Source organism: Emydura macquarii, unplaced genomic scaffold, assembly GCF_026122565.2.
Source record: "Emydura macquarii macquarii isolate MOO-44397 ecotype Brisbane River unplaced genomic scaffold, CSIRO-AGI_Emac_v2 contig_561, whole genome shotgun sequence".
Classification (NCBI taxonomy): domain Eukaryota; kingdom Metazoa; phylum Chordata; order Testudines; family Chelidae; genus Emydura; species Emydura macquarii.
In genome coordinates, this window is record NW_027130698.1 from 15420255 (window position 1) to 15441098 (window position 20844).

Sequence of the window (20844 nt, forward strand, 5' to 3'; positions counted from 1 at the left end):
CTGGTTGTGTTCAGTTGCTAGTCAACCGCACTCCCCGGTACTCCTGCCCTAGTGCAATGCTCCAAGGGAATGCCTGACTGTTTAGAAACATTGCAAGGGGAACAATATCTTTTTAAACACACTGCTGCCGGCATTAAAGTTTGGGAAAGTTTGTGTTAACTGGGCTCAGTTTGACCAGCTGGTGGCCTTCTTTTTTTTAAAAAAACAAAGCAGGATAAAGTAGCTCAACCTGTGTGTCAGAAATCAAGACCCTTATGCATGTGTGTTCATGCAATTGTCCACCTAATTTCATATACACTTTTCTCTGTGTGCGCATGCAAAGGGGGGAAGGGAAGTGCTATATGCCTGTACACCAGTATGAGCCCAGCTAACCACAGACTCAGCTTTTATCAAATCATGTCTTTAAGGGTCATCTCAACCACCACCACACCCAGGCTTGTCCATGAAGATCAAGCCACTGGAGCTGTCCAGCGTGCTGTTTCTAGCACTCCCTCCCCATTGATCCCCAGTGCAGGTTCAGGTCCTTATGTGAATCAGTGACTAGCAACCAGGCCTTCATATTCTCTAGCTACAGGGTCAGCCTAAGGCTTACGGGAAAGGAGAACAGTGGAAGGTGCAGGGCTTTCTTCTGTGGATTCTCAACTCCCACGTTTCCGAGCATAGCTACACCGCAGACAAATGCAGTGCCAACTTCCTCCACAACATCCCTCGGCCAAGATTGCACCCGGGGTGCTAATTCCAGTGGATTATACACTCATCCACTCCCTCCCTCCATTTTAAAGAAAAAACAGCTGGGGCAAAGAACAGCATGTGATCCCAGGGAGTTGAACCACATTACACCCCAACATCTGAAACCGGGGATCCTTCTCCAGCTTAAAGTGCGGTACCATTCCCATCTCGAACAAGAACTAGCTTTAAAGCTTTTCCTGCTCCAACCTGCCATGCATTTAAAACTTCTGGCTGCCTCCCATCTGCAGGCATAAAACAACCTGGCCAGAGGAGAATCTGCTCCCTTTAGAAGCTAATAAAATCTAAAGAAAGGATATTGCAATAAAATCACAAATGATCCTGAAAGGCGGGTTTTGGGAGCAGAGCTCTCGAAAACAATCCAAGTGAAGACAGACAAAGGAAGGACACTTCAGATTGCTCATAGATTTATAGGGTTTAAGGCCAGAAAGCACCATTCGATCACCTAGTCTGACCTCCTGCATGCCACAGGCCATAGAATTTCACCCAGTTACCCCTGTAAAACTGTGAAACAGAATTGGAGACGGGTGGGAGCTTTCGTATCAGTTCTAACAAGGCCTACATTAATAACCGATTACTGCGCCGGCATAAGAACACGAAGATCAGAGTTTACCAAATAAACCTTTGTCACTGAGAGCACAGAAAGCCAGAAGGACACCTGCTAGTTCTTTGGCGATGAAGAAATTTCCAAAAGGCCAATGGCAGAGCTGACTGCATCCATTTATCTATCTGATAAACTGCGGGAGAGGAAATTGCATCTCAGAATGAAGAAAAACTGCTACCATCTGTGGATTTCCTAATCAAGCATGACATGAAATGCACCCCAGCTGTCAGCAGCAGCTCGTAATAAGGCTTTAGAATTTGCTGATCCAGCACTGCGGCTCAGAGGGACACAGTACAGCGCAATGCATACCAGTGGTGGCATAGATATAGGTATTGCAATAACCGTATGGATTTCCTGAGATTAGTTAAGCATCGCCAGCTCTTGCACAACGTTTGTCAAGTGCCTGATGCTGGAGTTGACACCAAGAAACAAAGAAAGGTAGGTTTGTTTGTACAGCGCCTAGCACAATATGGTCTTGGTCAGCAACAGGCTTTGCCACAAGAAACAGAGTCTAAGAGACAAGGCAAAGGTAAGATGTACTGGGTGACCCAGAAGAAGGGGTTAAGATGGAACATTACATTTGACTGACGTGGGTTAGGGGACTGTGGGCCACATTGAAGAGGAGAGCGTAGGAGGATTTGACAGAGGAAGGGTGGAGGCTGGCACACATGAATTAGAATGACTTCCCGTGGCGAGCGGTTCAATGCAGGGATGCACAGTGGGGAAGGAAAGAAAGGAGGCCTTGAGGTTGGTATCACTGGTGCAGGTGATGCCATGGGAAACCAGAGCTGAGATGCAGCCCACGCAGAGCAGTGCAGATCCTTGAAGGCAATGAGTCAGCATTCAACTATGGAGCGGCAGGCAGAGGGAGTGAGCCAGCGAACGGTTCAAAGAGCCTAGCGCTTAATTAAGTAAGAGCAACCGGCCAGGAGGTCATTTTATCAGTTTCATTTTGGGTGGATGGAGGTCGATGACAACGACTTGGGATTTCCAGGCTCCCAATCCCGTGCTCAGCACGTACTTTACTGACACAGACGGGGTCGCCTGGCGTTTGCAGCCAGACACTTTCACTCCCCCAGCTACACCAGAAGGAATTACCAGTCTCAAAGACTTGAAACTTTACAGATTGTAACTGCACCGCTCTGTGATAGCCGTGAGCGGGAGGAGAATTCTGGAGGTGGCCAGGCAAATAAGCAGGAAGCAGTCCAGCACCCTAAATAAAGACAAAGTCACAGGGGAAGTCTATGACCAACTTTAAATGTAGTAACTACAAAGAAAAGGGAAATAAACACAGACAAGCTTGTTTACTAGCCCAGTAGGGAGACAAAATAAGCCAAGATTTAAAACCACTGTCTGGAAAACCCCCAGAGGGGCAAGATTAGAGAGGAAGGTGATGCAAAAGTCCAGGTAATGCTAGCAATCAGGAGATTAAGTTACTTTTAATTATCCCTCCCCCCCCCCCAATGGAAGAAAGTGCAGCTTAGACACTCATTTACAAAAACAGCACAATCCATTTTTAAAAAGTTAAACGACAAGGCTTCTTGGCCAACAAATCATTAGAATAGGAAACAGAAGGCTCAGTCTCCGCAGATAAAAAGAAGTTTAACAAGGGTGTTCAGCTAAGTTACAGCTCGAGTGGGTTACAGCGGCTTGGTCTGATCTGCGTAGGACAGGACACACAACCATAAAAAAATGAATGTGCTTAGCCCATGTAGAGACAAAAGGGTTTAACAGCCAAGGTTGAACTGAGAGGAAACTGAGTCATCCTGCCAAGGCCATGGAGACCATGAACATCAGGTAACACGTGAGAAAACCAAAAGGAAATCCTGTTTAACTACTGTCAGTAGCAGAGAGCTGGGTCAGCCGGGAGGACCAACGCCCACTGCAAGGTTCTCAGAATAAGGAAACAAAACAATCACCCACACGATCTTCACACCTCTTCAACAAGTGCCTTCACACTTGGCTTGTTCACAGGAGGTCAGCACCTACCCTATGCACGAATTATCAGACATCCACAGTCTTCAATGGTGAGCAGGCCTCATGTGGCCCTCTGCACAGGGTAGATTTAAGAATGAATTAAACTGAGGGCTGTTTTTTTTTTCCTGGAGCCCTCAGCCTCTCTAGCACCCGCAACCAACCCAGGCATCTGTAAGCAAGAAGATCACATCAAGTCTAAGACCATCCTTGCAGCCGGTGGGCCCACAGAAAGCAGTCTGCACCTCTCAGCGACTTGCATGTGGTGCTTTCCTAGCAATTCATCTCTGAACATCTCCCCCCTATGAATTTCTTCAGGTCCCTGTTGGATACCGAGTCAAAGCAAACAGCAGATCCTCTTTAATATGCACCAATGACAGCAGAAGAACCTTTGGGAAGCCCTGTGTTTTGTAAAGCCCACTACTGCATGCAATGCTATCTCAGTGGAGAGTTTGTGGGGGCAAACGATTGGGACTCCTGGATTCCATTCCCAATCCTGCCAACAACTCGTTCTGCAACTTTGGGACAAATCCCTTCATTGTAACCATCTGTAAAATGGTGATAAAGGCTCAAATATTCAAAAGCAATTATGCTCTGTGCACAGCCTCGACTCTTCTGCTCAAGTCAGGGCTGGTATGCACTAACCCTAACTCCTTCCGTATCACGGATTGCTTTCAAAGATGCAAGACAACACTTATTTGCCCCGAAGGAAAGCCGGTACAGCTTAGCACAGCATTTTGCGATCCTCGGATAAAGACGCTGCAGGAACGCAGAGTATATTGTTCTGAAAAGCTCTAGCACTACAATAGAAACACAAAGAGCAGAGCACCGTATGCTTCACTGCCCTGGAACATGAAACACACACTTGCTGCACTCCAGGTAGGTGCAACGCCGTGAGCTTCAGAAAGGTTAGCAGGCAAATTAATGCGACCCCGCTGCAGGATGTCCAACCCCACTACAGCAAGACCCGAGCATCAGACAAGAGAGAATATTATTCTGTCTCATCACAATTAGCATCTGTGATTTAAGTGGCTGCTTTTGCTCCCCAGCTGCGTTTGTTTAAAAGGCCACTGGATCCTGCCCACCAACGTCATTCTTATCACTGGAATTATCGACTTGACTCATCTCCCCTGTGCGACTGCAATTTGCATAATTATGACATTGGAACCCACACTCCCATCTGTATCCCCCGTGGAGACCAAGTTCCAGCCCTGAACTCAGAGGCTATTAAAAGCTGTAATTAAAATGAAGCAACCTTTCACTGCTTTCTCTGCACGTACCAAACTGCCACAATAACTGCTTACACCCCTGCGCTCCCCAACCACCAACACAGCCAGCTGGCAATCTCCGGGCAAGTAAGTATTCTTTCAGATATCCGGAGCGCTCCTCACTTTGCGTCCCCGAGAAGAGAAACACCAGCTTTTCCAAGTTGATCATCAACGAGGGACGTCAGGATTTTCAGCATGGGGCGTATGCAAAAACGTGCAAGCCCTTGTGTCAGCAATTCCTGCAACTCTGCAAGCAAAGAAAGCCTAGCACAGAATCAGGCCGAGCAGATCCAGCCCCTGGCAGAACTTGGAATCATTCTGTAGCAAGAGTTTTAGCACTGATTGGATGGACACACATGTCTGAGCACGGAACGGGGAAGCATGGTCTAGTACAGTGTTCCCCAATGACCAGTCCATGGACCGGCGCTGCTCCCTGAGTCTCCCTGACACAGATTAGAAAGGCAACAAGTTGGCCCCAGTATGAAAAAGGTTGAGAAACACTGGTCTAGTGAACCAACAATGGAACTGGCAGCCAGGTACTCCTGGGTTGTAACACCTGCTCTGTCATCGATATGTCATTTTCCTATGCCTCAGTTTCCAAATTGTAAAATGGGGACATATACTTACCTCCTGGGAGGGCAGGGTTGGAAGGGTGTGAATGCAACATCCTTGTTAAATAGTATCTGGCTCTTCGTAGCCTGCAACCAGGCAGTGGCAAGGTGAGAGATAACTACAGAAGGGACAGAAAAACCGGCCCATTTTGCACAAAAACCCGTCTATGCTGTGCCACTGGTTTCCCATACGCTCGCTGCCTGTGACAAAGATCGGGTCAGAACAGCGCTCTGCCTCGCAATGCGGCGTCCCCTCTTACTGGACATAGCAGCGACATCCAGATTCCAGAATCACTGCAATTCTGTCTCTCAGGGATCACAGAACTCACTGCAGTATCAGGCCAGAGGAGAACACGAATACTTTAAGGCCTGATTCTACACCTCAAGCTTAGGTTGACTGAGCGAAGTTGCTCAAGGGTGTGAAAAATGTCAGGCCCTGAGCAGAGTAGTTCGGTTGACCTGACCGACCCCCCGTGTGGAGATGGCTGGGTTGACGGACTCCTTCCATCGACCTACCTCCCGCTTCTTGGAAAGGTGGATCACCTGCCACGACAGAAAAACCCCTTCTGTCAACGTCGGAAGCGTCTACACTACAGCAGCGTAGCTGCAGCACAGACATACCCAAAGAATAAAGGGTGGAAGACAGTGAGGTCTGACGCTCGGCAGCATTTCTCTGCCTGAAAGGCGGTAACTTTTGAATGGAACCAGGCCCCCGATCAACTCCAAAATGTCAGGGAACGTTCTAGGAGTCCATGGGGAGAAACCTATTGATTTAGGTGAAAAAAAATCAGAAAACTGGCCGGGGGGAAATGAGGAACACACGGCGCGCCTGGCATCTGGCTAGCAGGCTCAGCAGTTTCAACCAGGTCTGTGACCATCTACAGAGCAAAGAACTGGTTGATGGCGCCATTCCAGCATGACAAGATCTGCCCTCTCAGCTCTGCCCAGGATACAGGTTAACCTGTCCACACCCTCAGACAGACAGACAAAGAAAAGAGAGCAGAACGGTGGGGGAGGGGGAGAAGGGGAAAACGGGAGGGGGGGGGGCATGCAGAGGCCTGGCACAGCGGGAAACTGGGGACAACTGTATGAGGGAGAAGGACACAAACCCCTTGTCATGGTGCAGAAAGAGAGAACAGGAGGCATGGGGGGAGGGATGGAGAATGAGGGGACACAGAGCTCCTGGCACCAGGGGTTCAGTGGGAGACAATGGTATCGGGGGAAAAGGACATGGGGGGGACACACAGCGCCCCAGGCATAAGAAAGAGAGTAGGGGGTTGCAGGGAGTCCCTGACAGAGGGGGATGGGAGGGTGGTGCCGTGGGAGGGTTTCGGCAGTAGGGGAGGAATGGCAGGATGCAAGGAGCCCCAGATGCATGCAATGGGCTTGGCCAACAGAAGCAACAAAGCGCGCGACCCCCTGGTAACAACATCCCCTCGCTCCGGGGGGAAAAGCAAGTCTTTATGCACCACACTGACAAGCAGGCAGAGCCAGGAGAGAGGGACGTGACGGTTCACAATCCCTTTAAACCCTGGCCTACACTGGAAAAAACAGACGGACCTCGCTAGTCCCTTTGGGCTGCAAAAGAAGGTCACGCCCTGAGCAGCTGTGCTGAGCCGACCCCTGGTGTAGACAGGGCAGAATTATTCCATCAACCTCGCTACGGTCTCTTGGCGAGACAGATTAACTACCCTCGACGGAGAAACCCCTTCCTTCGACGGAGCAAGCACCTATACCGCACGGCACGGCCGCACCACTACCACAGCCGTGCCACTGCAGTGTTGACAGTGCCCGAGTGTAACTTCCCCAAATGGGTAATCAGTTGTAACTGTTTCCCTCGTCAGCACACGGGAAATCGTCTGCAAATAAATCCATCAGACATTCAAAATTGAATTCCTTTCTCCGCGTGCACGCTTCCCCCCACACCCACATAATCGAAGCTCAATTCCAGATCTCCTGAAGACGCATTTGAATCGTTTGAGAAACAGTTCTGCCCGCTTACAGTACCCCAAGACCAACCATTCACCCCCCAGCAAAGCCCACTGATGGCAGGAAGGGGACCCTACCCGAAGCTAAGGCCTGGTCTACACCGAAGAGTTAGGCCAATAAAGTTATGTTGGCCATGGATGTGAAAAAAACACCTACCCTTGATCGGCATGGCTGTGTCGACTTAACCGCCCGTGTAGACACAGCTGTCTACGTTATGGGGTTATGCCGGCACAGCTACAGCAACATAGCTATGCCAGTATTGTCTCCGCAGACTAGACACAGCCTAAATGGTTTCTGCAAAGTCAGTTTAGCATCTCCCCAGCTGCATCAGAACTACCCTGCCTCGCTCCTCCGGCATCCCTCTCCCTTTCCTGCAACACACAAGTAATTGCACCCCTTAGGGTAAAGGGAGGAACAAACAAAAAACAGAGCTTTAGACAGACACAATGAGGCAAGAGCCAATTATGTCCATGACCCCACATCATTTACTTCTGACAAGTAAAACTCTTTGAATTGCAAAGGAAATCATCAGTCAGTCAGCAGTCAGCTGCATGCCCTAGGATCTATTAAAAAGTCAGATATTTAGTCTCTCTACAGTGATGAGATATACCCCCATCTTAGCTAGAAAGGGAAATATTTAAAGGATGTGGTAAGGCTAAACACTTGTGGACCAAATTCAGCTTGTACGCCAGCATAAATCCGGAGTAAATTCATTGGCTCCTGCAGGTTTATACTGATGTGATCACACAGAATTTAGCCCAAAGCACAAACAACCTTATCTATGTCACAAACAGCATTCTATGTTACTAACAGCAACTGCATTTCCCTTAGGTCAACACCAGACATCAGATGCCAGCTACTTATTTTATTATATTTAAAAAGAAATTAAACATGTCTTAAAGGGACAGGCTCTTCAAAAATACCATTTAGATTGCCTTTCCCCCCCCCCCGCACTGCAAGTTTTCCCTTTAGTTCCATCCAGCAGCACGCATTTCTCTGCACCCAGAGGAAATATTAGACTAAGCTAGATATTTGTGAGGTTGTGTTTTTTTTTTGGAAGACAGGAGCCCACATTGAATTTGCTAAACCATCTGATGACCAGCCACTTTAATAGCTGCGGCCACTTAAATGGAAATATTTTTAACAGGCACAAGAGTGCTCAGAAGTCGGCTCAGGCAAGGACTAATTTGAACTGCTGCCTCCAGCCTTTTATCGAGTTCCTGGGCATATTACTCCAAGAAGCTGATGGGCAAAACTAGAAGTCTGGCACTGAAGCATAATACCGCCAATGCCTGGGGATAAGATTTACGATAATGAGTTTCCCACTCCAGCAGGTGGCCTGTCAGTACACAAAGGTACCTCTCAGCCAGGAAGGGGAGAGAGAGAAGCTATAAATACTGCGATGGCCAGGAGAGGCATCACTGGGTTCCGTGTCCAGCTACCTGCAGCCCGCTGCATTGGTACAATGGGAGAATTTTAAAGGGATGAGGATGTTTTGCATGGGGGATTCCCAGTGGAAAAAACAGAGAAAAATCTCTCGCTCTCTCACACACGAAAGGACCAGCCAAATCATTCAGACCGCTCTGCAAACGCTGCGCTTCCCAGGCAAAAGCCGAGATCTCGGCAGTAACCGGCGGCAGAGGCTGTCCATGCTGTTGGCAGTCATTCCCCTTCCTTATCTCCTCACCTCGATTTTACCTGTGGTGAACAGTCTCAAAGCGTCTTTGTTCCCCGGGCTGTTCTGCTTGTCCAGGGGCAGGTTATCAGCGCTCAAGAGAGGCTCTTATCTGATTTCACAGGACCAACGGGAGCGTGCTGCAAGCAGCAGAACGCCAGGGATAATCTGAGGAAGCCGCAATTCCTCCCTCAGGAGCTCACATGCACCTAATCCACCCACATGTGCCCCCTCTCCCCTCGCCTACCTAGCACTCCACACACTCACTGCATCGTCAGCTCAAGGAGGAAGGGAGGTTTTGGTGGTGAGAACACTGTGCAACTCAGACAGGATTCAGATCAGTGGTTTCTGTTCCCAAGCACAGCTGTCTCCTGAGAACAGTGCAGCCAAATTCCCCACCAGCAAACCTCAAAGAGAACAAAACACAAAGCAAGGGCACTGCTTCTCTGAAAAACTAACAAACCTACACCGGTCAGAATCGGCGGCGATTTACCACCTCCACTCAGGCAATATACTTACAGGGCATCGTCTCGCATGCTGGGCTTAGATGCTGTACAGATGGAGCAGCATGCTAACCTAACACAGACAGATAGCGCCACTCGGAATAAAGCATTTCATGCATCTTTTAAGTTAGCAAAGTTCAAATAGATATCTCCAGCCCTCTGGTTATCTCGTTTGAAAGCAATGCAATTACTGTAGCTACCGCGGGTCATAAATTACCTGCTCTGCCACTCGCCTGGCAACCCGCCTCAGTAAAATGAGTAAGAGGAGACAGGGAGAAACATCGAACTCCAAGCAGCTGTTGAGAGGGGAAGAGAGAACAATCCAACAGCCAGCGGAAGATGCTCAGCGCACTGCGCAAAGCAATTCAGCACCCAACATCCACTAGTCAACAGAGCTGTGTGTGTGTGAGAGAAAGAGAGAATATCCTCGTGCATCCGTCTCCAAATCAGCCACAAGCAAGCACACCCCTTTATCATGATAGGCTCTTGTCAGTTTCCCCGCCCCATGAGGTCCAATTAGCAATTGGCACACAATATATTCACTGACTCAGCTAATAATGCCTCTTTTTTGCTTAAAGGTCAAATGCCGAGGGTTTTTTTTTTGTTTTTAATAATGCCATTTTCTGAATAGATAGCGAGGAGCACGTTGCAGAGTTACTAAAAAGCTCTGACGTCCACAGAGCATCAGAGCAATAAAATTGACATCAAGGGGTCTGAAAGCGTTTCCCCACCTTCCACCAGAGCAAGGGGCTATGCGGATTGTGCGTCACGAACAAGCTGGGAAGCCAAACCTCCATCCCCCGCAAAGCACTGAAGTGAGAGGTTAGCGGATGAAGAATTTTATTGTTCACCCTGTGACATCTGCACCTCCCTGTGGAGGATGGTGGAAATATGGATTCAAAAGAGCAAATGAGAAGGTAAAAAATCGTCACCCTTCTCCCAGCCCACTCTAGAAATAACCGGTGCAGAGAACACCACCGCAGGGATATGCGGCCTCTCCACCCTTCCTAGCTCACTCAGTGGGAAAGGGGTCCCAGGAAGGAGAAGGCTGAGAATCACGGCTACGGTGCAAACCCTGCATCGGATGTCAGTGACGCTGCAGTGCCTAGGAGCCTGTTTAATTCTGTTTAATTCTGTTTAATCAAGAGCAGAACATCAGGGGGGCTTTACTGATGAAGCACAAATTTGCTCCAGTACTACAGCTAGCCCCTCCACTTCCCTTTTTCAGTCGAGCATCTTCCTTCTCCTTCCCTTGGCGCGCTTGGCTCTCTATGCTCACAGAACCGTTCAGCAGCGATGCGGAGTTCTGTGGTCACCAGCAAGCAATACGTATGGGTGCTGAACTGACTTCACAGACCTCAGCAAAAGCCCAACTCTACCGCCAGCTCCTATGTTCCGAGGGAGAAGTCAGAAGCTCTTCTCTCGCCACGGCATTAAGACTGCACACACTAGCTAATCTTGCAGCCGCTAGAGGGTGACACAAACAGCTTCTGACACTTCGGCAGAGAATCATGCAGCACTAACGCGTTCTGTCCACACTGGGAGTAAAATCATGCTAGCTGTGACTAAAGTGACCAGATGTCCTGATTTCATACGGACAGCCCGGATATTTGGGGCTTTTTCGTATATAGGCACCTATTACCCCCTCACCCCATCCCAATTTTTCACACTTGTTCTAGGGTCACCCTAGCTATGGCTGTGTTTAAAGCAGTCCCATTCTTCTTCCAGAGCAGACAGACTGATGACTGACAGCACACGTTCCTCCATCCCAGTGCAGGCAGCTGAATCCCAACAGGGGAACAGCTGGGACATTTGTAACCCCTCCTTCTAAAGTAAAATTCTTGAAGTCTCCCAAGAGTTCGGGAGAGAAAGCAGTGCAACTCCCAACCCCTCACCCCCCAGGCTGATCGCTCCAGAGAGAACAGGAGGCTGAATCCCAGATCTAACAGCCATCTGACCATGCACTCCAACGAGGGACCCGGTGGGAGAATCACTCATGAGATGTAAATACACTTGATCAAAAGTCACTAGGGAAGACACTCCCGGGGCCCTGCTGGTCCAGTGAGATTGCCTAGCGCGGCTGCTCTGAGTTGCCCCGGCACTTGGCCTCGAGGAGGAAGAGACGGCTCAGTATCAAGCCCAGAATCTGTCACCTGTCAGCACGCGCTGGAAGGAAAGCTCTCCCTCTCGCTTTCCCGGGGTGACGCTGCAGCAAGTCTAGAGTAGCCACTTTAACGGGAAAAAGTGCATGTGCATCTATTTCCTTTCAAGGGCCACAAACCAAACGGAATGTCAAAACGCCAGCAGCATTTGACAGGGCGGTAACAGTAGCACTAACTTCATTTTTGCTCCTTGGCGCTGAAAGTGACACCGACCCGCTTGCTGGGGTGCCTTACACTTCCCCCTCTCTGTATCTGACCCACAGAGGATGCCAGTCTGGTACAGCCCCCGGCTACAGAGCCAGAGACCCCCGCTTTCAGCTGCGGGGGCTCCCTGTGTCAAACAAGAGGGCAGCCATCATGGAAGCACTTCAGAAGGTCCCAGCCCCGTTTAATACAACCTCAGCCAACGCCTCATTCTTGAAGATCTGACGGACTGGCCCCTCAAGCCAGGCCTGATGTGGTTCCCGGCCATCAGAGCCCCACCCTCCCCATGGGATCTATCTACATTTCTGGGGACTGACTGCAAGGAATTCTCAGCAGACGGGCCCGTGATTCTGGTACTTCTCCCCTAGCTGCTGCACCAGATCCAGCCTTTGTTGGCCTTTATGGCGTAGGGCAAGGCCTGTCTTTTTCTCCAGGTATTTGAGAAGGGGTGGGGTGGGCAGAATAGGATTATATTCGGAGGTGGGTCCCCATCCATCTTTTTTGGCCACGAAAAGGAGACAAGTCTGCATGTGCTCCTGACTAGAAGAGGAACAGGCACCTAGAGCCACATAGACTGGAGTCATCTTGTGCATTCAGAAACCAAATGCAAGATGACACCACGGTAATTTGATGCACCACTAACGGGCAGAAGGCGGCAAGGAGCGGTGCTTCTGTTTAAACGCAAGGAAATGCCGAGCAGATGGATGGAGCCAGAGCAGACTCCAAAAGACAGCTCCGCTCCTCGCGCCTAACGGCAGAAGGCATCAAGCACTGCAATTTGCATCACTCGCAGGATGGGCAGGTTAGCTTTTCGCTGCCACCCAGCCCCCACATCACAGCAAACATGATCCTCTAGAAGGCTGTCCAGTAACACTGTGAATCAAACCCAACAGACACGGAACCTCTGTGCTGAGAGCTCAGATACACCTCTGATTCATGGCTTTAAAACGCAACTCGCTGCTGGGCACAGAGGAGAGTGGGCGTTGAAGTTACCGATCCAGAGATAGAAAAAAATATGTATCAGACGCATTTTTAAAAAGAATCATCAGACCCCTGAACGTCACCAGTAGTTCCCAGCAGAAAACTACAGGTTAGTAATCTCCTACTTTCCATTGATTAAAATGAACGTAATTAACTTGGTCTTCTTTGCAACTGACATTTTAAAGAATTATCCAAGGTTATGCAACCACAACTTAACTGAGTGATAGCCTCTCCTCATCCTACCTTCCCCCATCCCACTTTTGTCTGTTATCACTTCTGGTTTTCACGTCTTAACTTTCATTGTACGATCTCTGATGCAGCTCACATTTTAATCTCATTTATGCTGCTGTAAATCCACAGCAACTTCAATCAAGTGACTCCAGATTTGCACCAGAGTCCCGCAGATCAAAGTCTGGCTCCTTGTCTTATCTGTTCTGTGAACTGCTATTCACATTCATGGCACCGTATCAATGTGCACATCAACCCATCTCTGTTCTCTCTCCACGGCAGGGGACAGCCAACCAACCAGCTGGGAGAAGGAACAATACAAGTATTTCAATCACTCCCTCCCCCTTACTTTGGCATTTCATCTCTAAAATCATTAGTTTCTTCCAAAAAGGAAGCAAAGAGCCAACAGCCCAGTCAACCTAATGTGCCATGGATATCTGCAGGAACAAGCAAAGGAGCTGAACTATCAGTCTGTGTATCAAGCGTGGTTATTAGTGTAGAGATGCAAGAGATTCCGTCGTGAGTTACAGAAATATTTGCAGCCAGAAGTTCCCCTCCCAATTCCTTCTCACGTTAAGCCTGACCTTGGAAACAAAACAGACTTACCCCCATTTGCTAATCCATGGTGTATTTGAACTCCACCATACCCAACATCTGACAGCCACAGCAGCTTGAAACTCACCGGGGCACATGAGAGATATTTCTGGGTGTTTTCTCTTCCCTTGTCTCCTCCCCACAACTCTGAAGTGGGCTCAGAAGGGGACAGGCAGGAAAAGAGAAACAAATCAAAACCCACGTCAGATCACAAACGAAGATGTGATTCTGCTAGACAGCACAACTGACATTTCAATCCCTCTGCTCTACCGGATGTGTCAGAAAGAACTAGACAATGGGAAAGAACACTTTAATTTCAAAATAGAAGTCCTTGGAAGGAATAACATGGGCCTATGATATCCTCTGATAACAAGATGTAGTATTTGTTATTTCAGGCTTGTTACATCTTGTACACGCTTCCTGCTCAAAAAATGTCGCAGGAAGAATGCCCCTTAGGCCCTCTGCAGCATCTTGCAGAGAAGCGTCGTCATCTCCGTTGTCTTATTTCCATGAGAGGATCAGCTACGTTTCTGCTACAAAATAGGCTGCATTGTGCAAAGAAAATTCAAGGTTCACAGTGCCGGTCAGTCCAAAGTTATTCAACCAACTATACACCTGGGAATCCCTTGCAGCCACTTCTGCGATGGAACGTTACAACAGTTTCACAGCACACAGGAACACCACATGAGAGTTTCAGGCTGGAACTGAAGGATACTTTATCTGATTGAAACCAAAGGGGAGAATTTAGATTGGCAGCCTGTAGTTACCCAGATTGGACTTTGCTCATGGGCACTAGGGTTCTTGTCAAAAAGGACCCCGGCTTCTTTAGCATCCACAAGTGTTCAGGACCCTGGCTTTGAGGACTTCTCCAAACATGGGCAGCCAAGGCATCAGAGCTCCCCATAGCACAATACTAGGTTGCAGCTTCAGTGCCGACTCAGTGAGAAAAGTAACACCTAGTGAATGAGCCTGTTCCACTGCCTGCGGCATCTTCCCAAATGCCACCAGGCTCCGTGTAGGAGATCTGACACGGTCCCCACCAGTGAGGTGCAATTCTGCAGTCAGAGTCCTTTTCAATTAGGGCCCAGAGAATCCATCAAGAGATCACAACAAGGCCCAGTGAGCAGAGAGAGACAAGCATTTCCTAAGCTCTAAACTCAAGCAATTATGGGCCCATCATAACGAGCCCTGGAGAGATTACTGTAGCATTGGGCCTATTCCATGGCTGGTCAGTGGACTTTGTGAAATGAGTCAGTGGCCTAAATTCATTTCCCAATGGGCAAATCTCACAAACCCCCCCCCCAGCTGGCAACTTCACTCACAACTCAAAGCGCAACTGCCTGCACGGACCAGGAGACCTCCTCCTCATTACAGCTGGTCCTCCTATGCACATCCCAGCACAGGGCACGAGGAAGCTTGCACTGCCGCTCTCTGGGCTGTGTGCACGTTTTGGGGGTTGACGGAAGGCTCCAGGGCCAACAATACAGGGGCTAGTGTGTTTCGTTTTACTGTGTGTTTACAATACATGCATAGGAAAATCCTCCTCTGCTACAGCTCTGACTCTGGAGAGCAGAACAGTTTGCAGAGTCTCAAGCATTTAAAACAGATTCCCGTGTATATTTTACACTTCATTCTGTGGCCTATATAGGCTGCTCACCAACGAAGATTCTGGAGGTGGTTTACCCTGTCATACTCAATAAGCAGCCTCCTTTTTTTCTTTGTTTGTACAACGACAGCAAGGCAAAGATCCAAGAACAGGCGTGATCCAAGTGTGCTTGGGGCCAAGTTCACATCTTCCCTTTGCTCTTAATTGATTCCTCCTATTTCTCTCCCGCCCTGTATTCTTGAACCAGCATTGGAACAGCCAGATGCACTTCAGTTGGGGCAGCTAGCTAGAAGGGGATTTGCTCAGTGCTTCTTCCATAAGTTACCCAAGCACTGCTAATTTATGTCGCATGCCCCCTAGCAGAATGAGAAGCATGCTACACAGCACCCCTGCAAAGGGAGCTGGGTTTCAGGACGCAGCCTGCCCCTGAAACGTCATGATTTCCCAGTGAAGGATGAGAGGCAAACGCCTCTTACAATGAACTGCAAGCGATACAACAGGGCAAAATACCCAGGAGTCGGCGGGACTAAACTTAGCAAAATCCACACCCTCTCTGCTCAGTATTTCACCCGATGTGACAGTGAACCACTGAGTGCTTCAATAAAGGACTGACACACAGGCCAGGGACGGAGATCACCACGTTGCCTGGGCTGACCCCAGCACTTCTCCCAAGAGAAAGTCTAGCTAACGCCAGAGGTTCACAAACTGGGGTCACAAGGTTATTGGGGGGGGGAGGGGAGGAGTCGCAAGCTGTCAGTCCCCGCACATGCCATGGCTGCAGCTGTAAGCCCCGTGCATGGCTGACAGCCAGAGCTCTTCAGAACTGGGTGGCCGGAGAGCAGCGGCTGCTGGCTGGGTGCTCTGAAGGCAGCGCTGCCCCCAGCAGCAACACAGAAGGAAGGGTGGTGTGGTATTGGGAGGTTTTGTGGAATGCCATGAGGAGGTCGTCACAGCCTGAAATATTTTCAGAGGGGGTCAAAAAAAAAAGTTTGAGACCCCCTGAGCTACACCAAAGGGGAGCTGCTCCTAGTTCTGAAAATAGCTGGTTGCAGGGATGGTTTGTTTTTAGCACAGAGTTCTTAACCCTTAAAAGGCAAGGGCCGTGGACAGAGCCGAACAGCACAGGCATCCCAACATCAGACTGAGAAACAACACATGCTGGCAGCTGCACCTCTGCAGGACACTTGGCTCTGAACTTGGGTTCACTAACGGATTGCTCAAGACACATTTTTTTTTAAAGTGACAGTATCACGTTAAGCACCAAATTACACTCACCCTAAAGTCCAGGAGACTTTTTTTTTTTTAGAATTGTAAGGGAAAGGAATATGTTAATCTTCCTATACATTCCACGTCATGGGCAGTTTTAAAGGAAACAAAATATTTGGCAGTGTCACCCTCCACGGAGTGAAACCAACTGGAAACAAGAAGCCTTGACCCCACGCTGGAAAGCAATCATCAGACCCATCTGTGTCTCTAACATGCCCATCCCTGAGGCATTCCAGATGTCAATTCAGCACCTCCCACGCCAGATGCAAACATACATAAATACCTTTTGCAACACACTGTTGCAACTTTATTATATAGCCAGTCAGGAGGGCCACTGGTTAAAAAAACAAAAAATCAAGATATGCCATTGTTCCACCATATCCCTCCGGAACACTCTTAATTTCCAAGTATGCCAGCTTAATTCCACTGACAGCTCCCTCATCAAGTGTCCCTGTTTACACTGGCTCACTGTGAGGTCATGGGAAAGTCCCTTAGCTTAGCTTCCTTGTACCTCTGTTTTGAGATCTTTAAAGTGGGGATAACAGCACTTCCCTAACCCATAGGGATTTGTGGAGGTATTAACTAACATTGCTTAAAGCCCTCTGATTCCTGGAAGACGGTGTCCTAGAAATGTTGCCATGCATGACAGTCAATTGCATTATCTAGGCAGCCGACCACAGTGAATTGCACCACGGGTTCACAAGGTTTGAGACGACGACACGGGAATGATTGTGATATGTGGACGGCAAGAGTAATACAAAAGGTGTTTTGGTACCTGACTTTCCTGTGAAGATTTTCTAGCTGGGTGGCAGGGAAGTAGTGAAGACAGCAAGCAGTTAACAGTACTCTACCAGCATGGGTGATCACAGTCGTACTGTATGCATGGTGCTTAGGAAAGCAGCTAGCATCTTTCTGCCACTACGAGGCTCCTCGCCGATGTGTGAGCTTAGTTTTTAATTAGGGCATGAAGAATGAAACAATAGATTAGATCCCATCTAGCACATCTTTTGGTCAGTGCAACATTCTTCTCTACTGTATATTTTGACTAGAATCTGGAGTAATTTTAAAATGTGCCAAGCAACGGCGCTTCCATCACTTCTCACAGGAGATCATCCCACAAACTACTAGACCTCCCATCAAGGAAGCTCTTCCTTATAGTCTGTAAAGTTTCCCTTTCGTAAATTTACTTCTAGTTGTACTTCCTTATCTCATGGCAAGTTCCTCTTTCCCTGGAATTCACAGCCCTTTCAAGATTTGCATTCTTCCATACTGTGCCCTCTGCCCCCAGATTGTTGTCATTTGTGCACACACCTACTAGATGTGTGCGTAACTGTGCACACAAGTTAGGTATTGAGTATGCATTGTGTGCACCTAAACTGTTTGAAAGCCAGGCTCATGTTACATAGTCAACTATGCAAAACAACCTCCAGCCTTTGCAAAGAAAAAAATTACACACACACACACACACACACACGTAGAAGGCTAGAGAGTGTGCACTTTTATACAAGTGCTTGCATTCTTGTAATATTACCTGCTTGACAAAGGAGAAGAACCGTCCCCATTCCCAAAGGTTTCTCTCTGATGAGCAGCTGTTGTACTGCATGCATGAAAAGATCAGCAAGTGACTCATCCGCCTGAATCAAGTTAGAATGAAAGCATTACATTCGCCATCAGCCTCCACACAATCTGCAGAATGCAAAAGTCACACTAAACAAGTGGAAAATGGCCAATCCCATTCATAAGGCATTTTGGTACACTCATGCAAACTTGCTTAGATGTCGTCTCGCACAATGTGTACTCATGGATTTTAACCAGCTGTCAAATGGAAGACACTTCTCACATGCTGCATTTACATTGTAAATCAGATCACATCGATTCTTTTATCTAGGTTGCTTTGTTGGACAACCTTCCTCTCTATTTGCAACAGGCAGTATCTGTAGACTGCCTGCATCCAAGTCAATAACAGACATTCCCAGAGCACAAGACAATTGCTCAAGCACAGTGAGCTAGAAAGGTACATCTCAGTGTTCGGAATTTAGCACACCTTGGGAGTCTGTGGCAAGAATTAAAGTGAGAAGAAACACAAAAGCTGCTCTTTGTTCTCTTCCTCGCACTAATACATCAGTTACTGCTCCCAGAAACGGTTCCATTTTCTAATGGAATCAGATGCTTCAACATAAATGAAAGACATGACAGGCAGATGGGAAGGGTGAAGAGAATGGAACCAACAAGACTGACTGTTTTCTCCACACCCAGGAAGAAGGGATGTGCACAAATACTCATCCCATTACAGTTTGAACTCAAAGGGAAGGGAATACAAATTCCTGCCAAGGAAAAATTGTCATCACTGTACTGCTTAGAAATTTTGCCCTCTCCGAATTCCAAGCATAAGCAAGGGATCCCCAAGCTACTTAGTGTGGATTAGCCCTAAGGGACAAACACTTTGCATATCATAGCAGCTACTATTACCTTTTTGAAACCTAAGACTGGAATTTATTTGTGTGTATGTGTTACCTGATTTAACCTTGTAAATAACTCATTTCTTTTCCCTAGTGAATAAATCTTTAGTTTATTATACAACTGACTACAAGTGACGTCTTTGGTGAGAGATCTAGGATACAACTCACATAGGATAAGTGAATGGTCCTTTGTGACTGGGAGTAACCTAATATTGTTGTGATTTTTGGTATAAGGGACCACCTATCACAAAGGAAGGTTTGCTGGGTGGCAAGACAGACCAGAATACCAAGCGGAGTGAGAGTGACTCTATGTTAAGCCTGTTCAAATGCTTGAGGAGTTCACACTTGATACCTGGTGGGTAAAAGCTAAGCACAGAACACACAACCAGTTTGCGGTTCACGCCCTGTGTTTTGACAGTCTGCCTTGAGGTTGGCACCCATGGCATGAGTCCCTGCAGACTATTTGGCATGGGTCTCCCTCCCACCATCCTCAATTCATCTCTGGATGAGCTTGTACATCAATGCGCTTGACACAAGACGACGTGCTGACAAATTTCTGGCAGCATTGAAGTGACAAGACTGGAAGCTCTTCCGGGCAGAAACTGTCTCTCTGTTCTGTGTTTGTACAGCACCTAGCACAATGGGATCCTGGCCCACAATCAGGCCCTGCTGGAAGTAAATTATGCCACAATCAGAATTATGGCTTTTAGCAACAAAAGCGGCAAAACAGTAGCACAAACCTTGTTTCCATATATGGGGTCTCAATGATGTGACAATGGCAGAGAAATGCAGGAACTAGAAAACGTCAGCAGGGTTGTTTTGCAGCAAAGCTTTCTTTAAAGCAATCTAAGAAGTATCAGTAGCACCTCAGCAATGAGCAGCTTTCCTCTGAAAGCTTTAGACAGGGATATGCAGCGCTGTCTTAGCCGTGTCAGTCCCAGGGGATTAGAGAGAGAAGCTAGATGAGGTAGAATCTTTTATTGGACCAACTTCTGTTGGTGAGAGAGACCAGCTTTCGAGACACACAGAGCTTGTCTCGCTCACCAACAGAAGTCGGTCCAATAAAAGATATTACCTCACCCATCTCGTCTCTCAGACAGGGATAGGCAGCAAACCAGACAGCCAATGTGCAGCTATGTTTGGATTTAGTTACTGGGCATCAACCGAAAATTCAGGGAAAGAAATGAGGCCAACTTTGGTACATATCAAACTTTGACAGCTGAGATGGCCCTGCCTATCAATCAGATACCTAGGAAAGCAAGCTGCTAACTGCGTAATTAAATGCCTGGAGTAGCGTGTGTTAAAGCGGAAGGGTTGCACTAGCAAGTGACAACTTGTCCTTATCTTAGTGCTGCTGTAACACAGACTATACTGGTACAAAGACTATCAATGATGTCTCTAGATGCTGTATCTTAGCCTTTCAACTGTTAAAAAAAGCCTCACTTAAGCATAATACCGATCTGCTCCTCTGGAAAGCTATGGGGAGTAAGTACAGCTTGAGAAAATTCTCCTAGTTCCTTGGGTGAATCACTCTTTTATCACTTCATTTTATAAAGGCAGGAAAACCTGGCCAAGAAGAACAGAATTTCCAAGACTCTACAGCAAGGGGAAATACCCTCAGATTGTCTAACCCATGACTTCTCAACCTGTGGGTGGCAACCCCCAGGGGTGAGGGGTCACATAAGATAATGGGGGGGGGGCAGTTACAAGGATTTTATTACACTTTAAAGCAGAGACTCCCTCCCTGCACACCCTGAGCTTTCAAGGTTGAGTATTCTCAGTCAACTTCTCAAAACACGCACAGGCAAATAAACTATACAGGCATATCACTGTTAGCACTGATACCATTTTTTACTCTTACTTTTATAGTAAATGAAAGGGGATGACAAACATTTTACTTAAATTCAGGGTTGCCAGAAAAGGCTGAGAAACAGAGCATGCCCTATTGCCCTGATGTTATTCTTCCAAATACT

General features: G+C 47.9%; 1 protein-coding gene across 3 annotated transcripts in view; it reads right to left on the bottom strand.

The window, feature by feature from the left end:
• The window catches only part of KIAA0513 (KIAA0513 ortholog), a 70099-nt gene that overhangs the window by 36917 nt on the left and 12338 nt on the right, over window positions 1-20844 (bottom strand). Inside the window, exon 2 of one of the 3 annotated variants that reach the window (XM_067540208.1) lies at window positions 17944-18046. The exons of the other annotated variants lie outside the window; for them this stretch is intronic. The gene's annotated coding sequence lies outside the window, so the exon portion shown is untranslated. The remainder of the gene's footprint in view (window positions 1-17943; window positions 18047-20844) is intronic. 3 annotated transcript variants of the gene reach the window in all.